Source organism: Peromyscus californicus, unplaced genomic scaffold (genome assembly GCF_007827085.1).
Source record: "Peromyscus californicus insignis strain IS unplaced genomic scaffold, ASM782708v3 Scaffold_21__1_contigs__length_65335640, whole genome shotgun sequence".
NCBI lineage: Eukaryota > Metazoa > Chordata > Mammalia > Rodentia > Cricetidae > Peromyscus > Peromyscus californicus.
The window spans coordinates 22,978,283-22,990,228 of record NW_026294514.1 but is presented as its reverse complement, the minus strand read 5'-3'; the positions used below and the strand labels follow the sequence as shown (position 1 = coordinate 22,990,228).

Here is an 11,946-nt window from a genome sequence, read left to right as displayed (position 1 = left end):
GTCTAGACTCGCTGCCCACAAGCCCCAGAGTTAGGCCTTTCTTGCTTCCGAAGACAGAGATTCCAAATACGCCCAATATACCCAGGATATTTTTTTATTGGATCTGGGGTTGGACCTCTCCTTCTTGTGCTTGTAAAGTAAGCATTTTACTGATTGAACTATCACCCCCAACTATGGACTATTTCTTTATGATAAAAATCTATTGATATAATATGAATAGCCTGGTTGCCCTGACCACTGCTCTTAATACATGAGCTCTCTACCACCTATGATGAAATTTATCAAGATTTTTTTTTTTTTTTTGGTTTTTCGAGACAGGGTTTCTCTGTGTAGCTTTGCGCCTTTCCTGGATCTCGCGCCGTAGACCAGGCTGGCCTCGAACTCACAGAGATCCGCCTGCCTCTGCCTCCCGAGTGCTGGGATTAAAGGCGTGCGCCACCACCGCCCGGCGAAATTTATCAAGATTTTTTAAGAAATTAATTAAAAGGTGCTATACTTACTGTTTTATTTGAATATATTCCATTTCTAATGAAACTAATGGCATTTCTGCCTTTGAAATAATACTTAGAAAGCACTTCCTATTATGAGTTAAATGTATTGCCCCAATATTCATTTGTTGAATGCCTGATCCTATTGGAGCTATATTTGAGGATATGACCTTCAAAGAGGTACTTAAGGTTAAATGAGGTGATATGATTTAGACCTACTCAAACATGACTGACGTCTTTAGAAGAGGTACAAGAGCCATCAAGGAAACTTTCCCATAGCGTAAAGGCAGCACGAAGATATGGTGAGAAGCGGGGTCATGGGTCTGATCTGACGCACCTTCACCTTGAACTTCCAGACCTGGGAACCTGTTCATGAAACACAAGTTTTTTGACAGCAGGTCTAACGGAATGATATCCTTCTCAACCCTAGGACTGGGATGCTATTGACCTAAGGCAGTTTTCCTGCTTTATGATTTCATTTTTTTCCATTGAAGTCTCTCATTTTAAATTTCAAAATATAACTCAACAAGAAGTAGAGTTTCAATATGATAATTTTGCAAATGCTAGCCTTTGGGTCCAAAACAGTTTGGAAAATCCAATCCACCTATTAAAATGTCACCTGTGGAGCTTGATAAATTCCAACAGATTTTTTCTTTCTTTCTTTCTTTTTCTTATTCAGGGAAAAGAGCAAATGCAGTCCCCCACTACCACAAATTATGCAGTCGAGTTTCCCCGCATTTGGGGGAATCGTAGGGGTCAGCACATCCGGAGTGCAATGGATAAGCCTCGACCTGGGAAAACCACCTTTGTGATCATGGTATCTCCCCTGCCAGGTAAGTATATTTCCAACAGATTTTACACTTGGGTTTATTTCTGGGCTCTGGGCTCTTCTATTGCCCTGTCTGTTCATTGTTTTAATTGCCACACCTTAGTCATAGAATTTAATCCATCATAGGTACATTAAATTATTTTTTATTACTTGTTTCCTAGAAGTTTCTGGATATTTCTAAACATCTAAGCTTCCAAATAGATAAAAATTATGTTGTCATGGCAAAAAGAATGGAATCTGTATGCTATGCTTGCCAGTGAATTTGTAGAAAATTCACATCCTTACAGGATGTGTTGTCGAAGCAAGAACATGCAATAATCTCTCTCCATTTATTCTGATATTTGTTGGTGTCCGCCCCTTGACCAGGATGTGTGTGTGTGTGTGTTTTATCCTCACACAGATTCTATGTATTTTTGGTAAATGTATTCTTAACACCCTTTGTAGTGGGCCTGGGCTCCTCCACAGGGGGAGAGGAGTCACCCTGCTGTGTTGGTTTGAGTCCGAAACTTAACCTCTCTCCTCAGATCGGCCTTTTTTAAAAAACCGTCATCCTTGAAGAACTTTGATGGGTTTCCTGGTTTTTTGGGGGGTCCTGGGCATTCTATGGCTTAAATGCGGAACCAGAAATCTTGAAACGAGAGGTCTCCCTCTGCTTCACAACATCCACCTTGTCACTGTTTCTCAATAGCAGCAAACGTGACCTGGGTAAGCTTTAGTCGCTTAGCAACAAATGGACTAGCTCCTCCCCTCCCCATTCTTCTAGAAATAAAGGCTTAAGCCTCAGGGCCCTGAAGGGAAACATCATTTTGAACTCACAGCAAAGGACCTTTCTTCCTTAATCTGCCTTTGCTTATTTTCAACAGCCCCTCCCCCTGTGCTGCATTCCAAAGGTAGGTAACAGGATGGATTTGTAAAAGGATGCCTCATCCCACATAGCGGGCGCGGAGGAGCCTGTAGTGGATGGTGTCCCAGAGAGGACAGGGTACCCGGAATCCCCAGCTGACTTAGGCTTCAGGATAACAACCTCGGAGACGACAACGGCTGTCAGTCAGTGCTCTCAAAGGAGGGACCAGGAACCGGGCTCTTTCCAGAAGTAAAGATACATTTCCCTCCCTGTTTCCCCTCTGACAATGTGTTGTGAGTGCGGATCCGTGGTGTGTCCCCTTTCTTCCTGTACTCTATTAAGGTTACTGGAAGCTACCAATTTACTCCAGCATCACTCTCCTCTTCAAGCTCCTCTGTTTCGTTTCCTAAATATAAAAACTGCAGCCGGGCGGTGGTGGCGCACGCACGCCTTTAATCCCAGCACTCGGGAGGCAGAGCCAGGCGGATCTCTGTGAGTTCGAGGCCAGCCTGGTCTACAGAGTGAGTTCCAGGAAAGACGCAAAGCTACACAGAGAAACCCGGTCTCGAAAAACCAAAAAAAAAAAAAAAAAACCCTGCATCTGACCCCCCTTCTACAGCCTTTTCACCCAGGGCGGGGAGCAGAGGCTGCTGGGGTTGTCAGTTTTCTGTACTTGCAAGAGTCTGCTGCTGCCGAGGAGGAGCTAGACACGTGATTAAGAGTTTTAGACCTTTGGCTGGGACACGATTGCAAACAGCAGCTGACTGGACAGCAATTAGCTTTTCTAGCGCTGTTGTCCTTTGCTGTGAATTTGCCAGCTGTTTATTTTAGGGGTGTCTTTTACGCACCTGATAGACTGCTTTTTGACCTGATTTAAGGGTTTATCTGATAGATAAACTAGTTGAGTCCTGTTTTCACTAATATCTACTAAGAGAAATATTTAATATTTTAAACTAAATGTGTGAAATTGCGTTAGTAAAGGCCATCAGCGCTGAGAGAATAAGATCTGTGTTAATGCTGTCACAACGCCTTTGCATAGAAATGACATGTTATCAATTAATGCTCCTGTATCAGTTGATTGTCATCCCTATTTTGGAGACAAGGAACCCGAGGCACAAACAGATTAAGAAATTTGCCCAAATCCAGGCTAACTGACTTCAGAGAGGGAGCCTACCCCCGACTTCTCAGCTTCCGGTTTCTCTGCTTTCTGCTGTTTCTGCCATTTTTCACTCTTTGTCCTGCGGTGAAAAATCTCTTCGCTACCTTCTCTGGCATACCCATTCTATCCTCGCCACTTTAGAGCTTCCCTGTCCACATTAGGAAGATCCATTCCTTCACCTGAGGAAATTCACTGAACTGCCAAAGACACAAAGTGAGCGGAGACTGGGCTCTACATTCCAGAGATGCCAGCATGGCCTTGGAATGCAGCTGAACTGCTTGGGAAAGAGGCCTAAAGGCACCACCATTTCTCAGGACCTGTCTGCTGCACCCACTCTTCTTTCTCATATATTAACTGTTTGGGGTTTGTTTTTGTTTTTTTTTCCAGAATGTTCTCAATTTCCCAAAGAATAATACTCTAAAGATGGCGTTGTCCTTTATTTTGGTCCTAAGCACTACTGTATTGGGAAGAAATCCCTATGACATTTGTGGTCTGTGTTTATAACCATCCCCCAAAGTCAGCATGTCTATCTCCTCTATCCCCCACACACTGTCATACTGTTCCTACTTGCTTTAATTTGATCTGAGTCCCTCGTTTGAGTGGTAGAGCACCTGTCCTATACTGTCATAATCCTGTAATTATTTACTTCCTTTTGATTCACCCCATTATAGACGACCTTTTATTTATTCCATCTACACAAGGAAAACATTTCCCTCTCCCCATTATCAACTTCAAACTATGAAGATTAAATAACCAGGGAAACTGTTGTTGTAGTACATGGTGTCCATTTAACTAGGGTGCCTAAAATGTAAATCTGAAGAAAACTGGCACAAATGTTAATATTTTATGCAATGTAATTGTTAAGTATATTTATATATTGTAAATTGATGTTTATCTACCAGGAACCTAAATGTCTTTATAGATGGCACATATTTATCAAAAAGTCCCATTGAGACCAGGAAAAACATTAAAAGAACATTACCATGCTATATGGCACAGAGTTCTCCAGTTTCTCGTTTGTAGCTTGTATTCTGGGATGTAGCAATGAATTAGATTCTGGATGTCTGACAGAATTTCACTGACTCCAGTAAAAGTCAATGGAAGTTTTGCCTGTGTCAGATGGTGTTCCTGAAGTTATTTAAACCTAAGTATGAATTTGGACTAATAGAGAAAAGAGAATTGATTAAACTCAGGTGCTTTATAATTAATGTGTAAGTCAAAAGCATTCCAGAAAGTTTAATTACAGAAACTGTACCAAAGGAAAACAAAAAATTTAAAAATTTGACACATATACAGTAAATTCATTCAAGATATGTTAATCTTGAAAATAGTGAGAGAAAGACCAGTTCCACAATTTTGAGTCAAATTTGAAGCAAGCTTTAACTAAATACTGGCCAGGCTGATGGACTCTGGCCAGGATCATCTCTGGGTTCCCAGGAAATGGCCACGAGTCGCATTTTGCAGAGGAATAAAAAGGCAAAACTTCACGAACACAGTATTTCCCATCAGGTCCAACCATGGACAAGCATGCATCCTGACACATTTCTTGCCCACTACCTCCCGCCCACATCCAATCAAGCGCATCGGGTGCAAACAAACTTATTCAGGGGAGTGAAAACATGTGGCTTGTTATTTCCCAGTAACCAAAGTCCCCCAAATTCCAAGAAGTTATCTGTCCTTGGGCAAGTGGGGCTTCCAGGTTAACTTTGGCTCTTACAGGTATTGTATATTTTAAGGAAAGAATAGAATACATAAAGTGGAATGGTGTTTGCTTACAGAGGTAATTAAAGCACTGGCTGTGCCGGGCGGTGGTGGCGCACGCCTTTAATCCCAGCACTCGGGAGGCAGAGCCAGGCAGATCTCTGTGGGTTCGAGGCCAGCCTGGGCTACCAAGTGAGTTCCAGGAAAGGCGCAAAGCTACACAGAGAAACCCTGTCTCGAAAAACCAAAAAAAAAAAAAGCACTGGCTGTAAGGTGCTCATTTTGCAGTAGGAATCATCAATTACACCATTCCTGGAGTTCTGCTAACAAAAGCAGTGGCTACTTTTCCTCTAATGTGGTAAAACACTCTGACCAAGGGTTAGAGTCCGTGACGGTGGACTAGAGGCATGGCAAGTCAGGAAGCCGAGACTTTACATTTTGTACTTCAAGCAAAAAGCAAAGAGAGCCAACTTAAAATGGCAGGAGTCCTCAAACTCTCAAAGGCCGACCATATTGCCGTACTTCCTCCAGCAAAGCCACACCTCCTAAGCCTTCCCAAACAGCATCGCCAACTAGAAACTGATTATTCAAATACAAACCACATTCTCATTCAATCCACATCTCTCATATTTATGAAAGAGAATAATATATGTGTGTGCATGTGTGTGTATGTTTCATCAATGCTTCATAAACTAACATAGGGAAAAATGTCTTATTTCTGCTATAGAAATTCAACAGCAAAAACTTACTAAACATCACATCTATAAAAGCAAATAAAATAGATTCTTTTCTCATTACTAGAGGCCTGCAAGAGTTCTATTTCTGGTTTTGCAAGGATCAATTATGAAAACCATTAGGATTACATTTTTTTATAACAGCTTCTTATCTTGTATCTGGGAATGCAGTATGCTTTTCATGTATGTGGCAGCTAATGCAATTTTATTCTATATGAATTACTCTAAAATAGCACTATGTCTTTCAAGGAAGATCCTAGGTCTTGAACAATGACTGCGACACAGGACATCATGACTGTTCTCTGCAGGTAAAGAGGAGGGTCACAAAATTTGTCAATCCAGGAAAATGAGGAGATTTGGGCCAGAAAGAACAGAGAGTAGAGATAGGAATTTTATTTTTAAAAGGGAGAAATTATGATTGATATAGGATTGTAAAGGTACTGTTCTGGTTTTAATTTAAAATATATTTCATCACTTTTTAGTTATACTTCATACATCCTCAAAAGAAAGGGAAAAAAACCTTAATAAATGACAGTATTTGACTGAAAGCTGACCTTATGCCCTCAGTAAGAGGGTAATTAACTCTCTGTTCAGTATTGAGTTGTGACCCCAGGATTCTTGGATTCACCTTCTCACAAATCTGATGTGTGGCTATTTAAGATATAATGTTTCTATACTGAATTATTTCCATAATAAATTATTTTTGTGGCTCTTTTATTACAGCTGAGATGGTTTTTCCACATAGAAAAAAAAATTAAGGTGGGGGTATAAATGATGGTAGAATGAGTCTTCTTTACTATATCTTGGAAAGATTTAAAAATATATATAATCTTGGTTTGTTCGTCTGAACTATAAAGAGTGATCATAGTTAATATATTGATTTTCCTTATTTATTTATATCTCCAAGAAAATATTTTAAAATGTGTATATTGTTTTTTAGTGAAACCTAATAAATTCCCTAAAAATATAGCTCCTGGCACACCCCCATCCAGGCAGAATATGCAGTATGCCAGCTTCCCAATTCAAGGGGAAGAAATTAAAGACTTTAGAGCTAATCAAGAATAAGTTTTATGTGCACCGAGAAACATACGTAGGAGGAGAATATTTCTAACTGTCCTTTAGCGACTGTGACTGACACTGGCCATGATCTAAGGAAGCAGGCACTAATAGCACATGACTTCACTCTGTAACATTTGAGGCAAATAGCATGTAACACAGCATGGAGTGAATAAACTAAATGTAAATGACCCAGGAAAAAAAAGCCACTGCTGGTTAATAAGCTGCAATGTCAACGGGCCAAACAGGTAATACAGATGAGGGAATAGGGACTCCGCAGCACAGCTATGTAGCTGGGTGGACAGAGGGCACAGTGGCAAATTAGAATAAGTCCCGCACCCCCCAAAATGGGTGGGAGAGCTAATGGCTTTTCCTCATGCATAGTTTTTCGGTTTTTTTTTCCAGAAAGAGCCATGTGTTCAACATTGCTTAGCATATATAACCATCTATACTCCTGCTCAAGTATCCTCAATTCTTCTCTAAATTTAAAACCATTATACACAAATAATGGAAAATGTTACATCCACTCCCAACTACTCATTTGAATTCCACCCTATCATAAATAGCTTCCTACTTTGTGACAGGGCAAGACAGTACAGGAGCCTCCATCTAGTATTCTTGCTGAGACCATTTCAGGTTTAACTAGAATTTGTTCCCCCTCATGGAGAACCCCATGGAAAATGACCAAACTCTATTATAGGAATCCAAGATCAAGATGTCCCAGCTAACTTACCTTACCTTCTGTTTAAATGGCCTGCTTGTATGGAAGGCCCTCCAGCCAACTGCTTATCTTAACTTCTGTTAAATTGCTTGCTTGTGCAAAGCTCACCCCTGCAGCTGCCAAGCTAGATGCCCGGACATGATTTCTGGTCTTCAAAAACCTCTTACTCTGGACACTCTGGGCTACACCGAGGTCCAGAATACCTGAATATAGTCCCAAACAGCTGGAATAAAGACGTTCATTAGGCTATAAACTGAGTCAGAGTGATCATCTCTGGTGGGCTCCCCATAACAATTTGGCAGTTCAGCATGGGTATTTCCAAACAATGGATTCCTGATTCTCCCCTTTTAGAATTCAGTTAGAATCTCATTGTTGTTTTATCCAGTGAATGACTCCATCATTTGCACTTCCTTAAATCCCTTGAATCCACAAGGAAGACCTGTGTACCCTGTATTCAAATCCACCCAGAGCAAGATAACTCCTGGCACATTTCTTTCATCATCTGCTCTGGGTGCATACACACACACACATGATTTCTGGTCTTCAAAAACCTCTTACTCTGGACACTCTGGGCTACACCGAGGTCCAGAATACCTGAATATAGTCCCAAACAGCTGGAATAAAGACGTTCATTAGGCTATAAACTGAGTCAGAGTGATCATCTCTGGTGGGCTCCCCATAACAATTTGGCAGTTCAGCATGGTTTTTCGGTTAAAAACCATGTTTTTAACAACAACAGTTAATAAAAAAAAGAGACTATGAACTTAAAATAGAGAAGGAAGGATATATGGGAGGATTTTGAGGGAGCAAGGGGAAGGAGAAAATTACATAATAACATTACAATTTAAAAAGTAAAAGATGGCCGGGCGGTGGTGGCGCACGCCTTTAATCCCAGCACTCGGGAGGCAGAGGCAGGCGGATCTCTGTGAGTTCGAGGCCAGCCTGGGCTACCAAGTGAGTCCCAGGAAAGGCGCAAAGCTACACAGAGAAACCCTGTCTCGAAAAACCAAAAAAAAATAAAAAGTAAAAGAAAAAATTTTAAAAAGGATAAAATATATGAAGGTTGATGGGAGTGTAAAACTAGTGCAACCACTATGGATTCGATGTTGAGGTTTCTTCTAAAAACTAAAAAAGAACTGCCATCTCCCAGCTTTACCACTTAGGAACATATGCCCGATGGACTCTACAGAGATGCTTGCTTAGCCATGTGAATTGTTGCACTCTTCACAGTAGCAAGGAAATGGTACCAGTGTAGATGTCAATGAACTGATGACTGGATAGTGAAAATCTGTTCCATATGAGCAGAGGAACTTTATTCAGCCATCAAGAGAAATAAAAATTTTCAGGAAAATAGATGGAACTGGAAAAAATGTATTAATTATGATGATCCAAGATTAGAAAGACAGATACCACAAGTTCTATCTCATATGAAGATCCTGGCGTCTAGTTGCTAACACTATATATCTAAGGGGTGGGGGAGTATGAATATGGGAAAAGGCCAGGAAGTTAGAAAGGTACCATGAGAGGGCAAAAGAGGATGGGGAAGACGACTGTCCATGTACTATATTAAAGTGGGAGGGAGAATATCTGAGTGGGGCGTGAAAGAAATGAAGTATGCATGAAATGCCTTAAGGTTTTACCATTGCTTTGTAAGTTAACTTTTTAAAAATTAAAATTTAAAAAGTGGATGAGTGATAGGCGGCTGAGATTTAGATTTAGTTATATAGCCTCAGAACTTTGACTTCTGCCACTGAATTGGTTGACTTATAGAATTCAGGTAGCTTGTGAAAAGTCTCAGAAATCACAATAAAGCATTGTGAAATAATCCTTTTGTACACTGTGAAGAAGTGTCACTTGGACTGGTTTAATAAAATGCTAAATGGCCAATAGGTAGGCAGGATTTATGAGGCAGAGAAAATGCTGGGAAGAAGGGCAGAGTCAACAGCAGACTCAGAGGGAACAGATATGCAAGAAGAGAGATAAAAGCCACAAGTCACGTGGCAACACGTAGATGAATAAAATGTGTTAATTTAAGTTATAAGAGCTAGTTAGAGACGAGCCTAGGCTATCAGCCAAGCTTTCATAATTAATAAGAAGTCTCTGTGTCATTTTTTTGTGGGGGAGCTGGCTGGTGGGACAGAAAAAGACTAGCAACAACAAGGAGTTTCAATTCTACTGTTAGAGTGAGAAGCTGTCTAAAAATTTATATAGAAGAATGATACAACTAGATTCATATTTAAGAAAGATGCCTGGACAGCAAACTGAAGATCATTTTCTAATGAAGGGAAACCTTAGGAAGATCCACCTTTCTCACTAATAGAGGCTGGTAGCTGAGACTAGACATGAAAAGAAAGGGGCTAATCAAAATTTATTTATAGGATGGATTCATTAAGACCGATGAACTGGGGTGGAGGATAAGTGGAGTAAGACACTAATAATAGTTCGCATGTACCTATCTATAATATGTATCAGCAGGTTTAGGGGAAAGATTACTTCAATGAATTTAGATATCAATATGATCTATCATAAAAATAGTTAGATATACTCAATATAGAGATGCTGAGGGTTAGATTATGGAGTCACTTAGTAGATAGCTTAGCATTGGAGCTGTTGACGGAAAGATCATCCAGGCAGACCATGGAGATCAGTAATCAAATAGAACCCAGGATAGAACCATGAAGAAAAACGTGCAAGAAGCATGCAGAGAGAAAAGATCTCGTAAAGCAGAGTAAGAGGGAATGGTGAGTAAGTACAAGGAAAATTTATTGTTGGTTGTCTAGATAGAACTAAAGCAACCTACTGAAGTGGCTAATATATTCTCAAGAAGTAGTATGCACCAAGAGATGTTGAATCAAATTGCATCATCATTCAAAAGAGCTAATGTGTAAAGCCATCAGAACAGTAGATAGACAAGCTGGAAAGACATAATGGGTTGATCAATACAATGTCATGCTTGGTATTAAATATGGTATATGATAAATAAGCAATAACGGATGGCAAGGTGCTGGGAAATGTCAAGGAGAGGAATAATGACAGAAGAAATAAAGGGAAATGAAATATCTCCTGAGGCTAATAGCTTGTATACCATTTCCCCTCAATCTCCCTTTTTTATTCAAAACATACCTGTAAAAGTTTTCCAACACATTGAAATCTCTAGATACTGTTCATTATTAACATATGCAAAAGGACTCCACTGTAGCTAGCACAGCTTTCCACACATTTCATCATAATTCAAGCATGTTTCTGTCATCTATTTTGATAAGGATAAAGTAATTTTAAGGGCAAAATCAATTTTCAGTTGCTGATTCTGAGAAGCTGTGCAAGATCTTTTAGATTATTGTTTGGTTCGTCACAAATGTGGTATTTGTTTTCAATGTAATGTACTTGGGGTAAAAGTAGAAATTAGTACTGAAAATATTTAGTATAATAACAGCTCACATTTATGGAGATTATTATATACTTTCAAGTGTGATACATACATCAGCTAGTTTGATGCCTTCAATGGCCATAGATGGTTATTGTTCTTATTACTGCTGTTTTACAAATGGAGAAGCCGAGACCCAGAGTTTGCACATTTTCCTCATTCAATAGCAGACCCTGAAATTCTTTCATCCTGATGCCAGTACCCAAGTCATATTCCCTTCAGCTGTTCTGCTTCCAATGTTTCATTATGCAAGCCAATCACTTACTAATGCTCACTTTGTGGCTAAAACTAAATCTTATACCAAGAGGCCTCTCCATCGTTTTAAATGATGCTATATTAATATTTTTATATTTACAGTTGGAGCAAATCCTATTGTGTTGTTTTCTGAACCGAACAATCACACAGAAACTAAACTCAATAATGAGCCACTTACATATAGATTTTAATATGAAATAAATATAAAATTGTGATCAATATTTAATCTCTTACAAATAATGGGCTTATTTCCATTTCCTGGTGAGAAAACCTCTGGAGACCCAGCCAGCCAACAGCATCAGTGACTGGGAAGGGAACACAGCTTGGTCAGGTATCTCTGAAGTTGTTCTTTGCCTACTCTGTTTCGACTAAAATGATTTAAGGCATGTGCAGCACACCGGAGCTCATCTTACTGCATTCCCCTTTACAGTCTTCAGCGATTTCTTAATCGTTGGTGGGTGTTTTAATTCGACAATAGGTATTTTTGACCATTTTATTCTTAAAAGGCTTTAAGAATCTATATAGGGCTTCTTAACATTTTATATTTAAAATAATAGTTAAATATCTTTTTATATTTAAATTTCACATAAAACACAATGCCTTTACATTTTAGCATTTTGGAAAACAGAATTTAATGTGATACACGCTGATAAAAACCAAGCAATATGCTGGCTATGATGGGTGAGCTAGAGTCTGGCATGACTAAGCCAAGTAACTATGTCACTGATTTTTTTT

The 11,946-nt window shown here is 39.6% G+C and overlaps 1 non-coding gene across 1 annotated transcript; it reads right to left on the bottom strand.

Annotated features, from left to right (window-relative positions):
- Window positions 1–1,164: 1,164 nt before the first annotated feature.
- On the bottom strand, window positions 1,165–1,329 carry LOC128118080 (U1 spliceosomal RNA). Its single transcript, XR_008221000.1, has one exon. It is a non-coding gene; the product is annotated as a U1 spliceosomal RNA (small nuclear RNA).
- Between the last annotated feature and the right edge of the window lie 10,617 nt (window positions 1,330–11,946).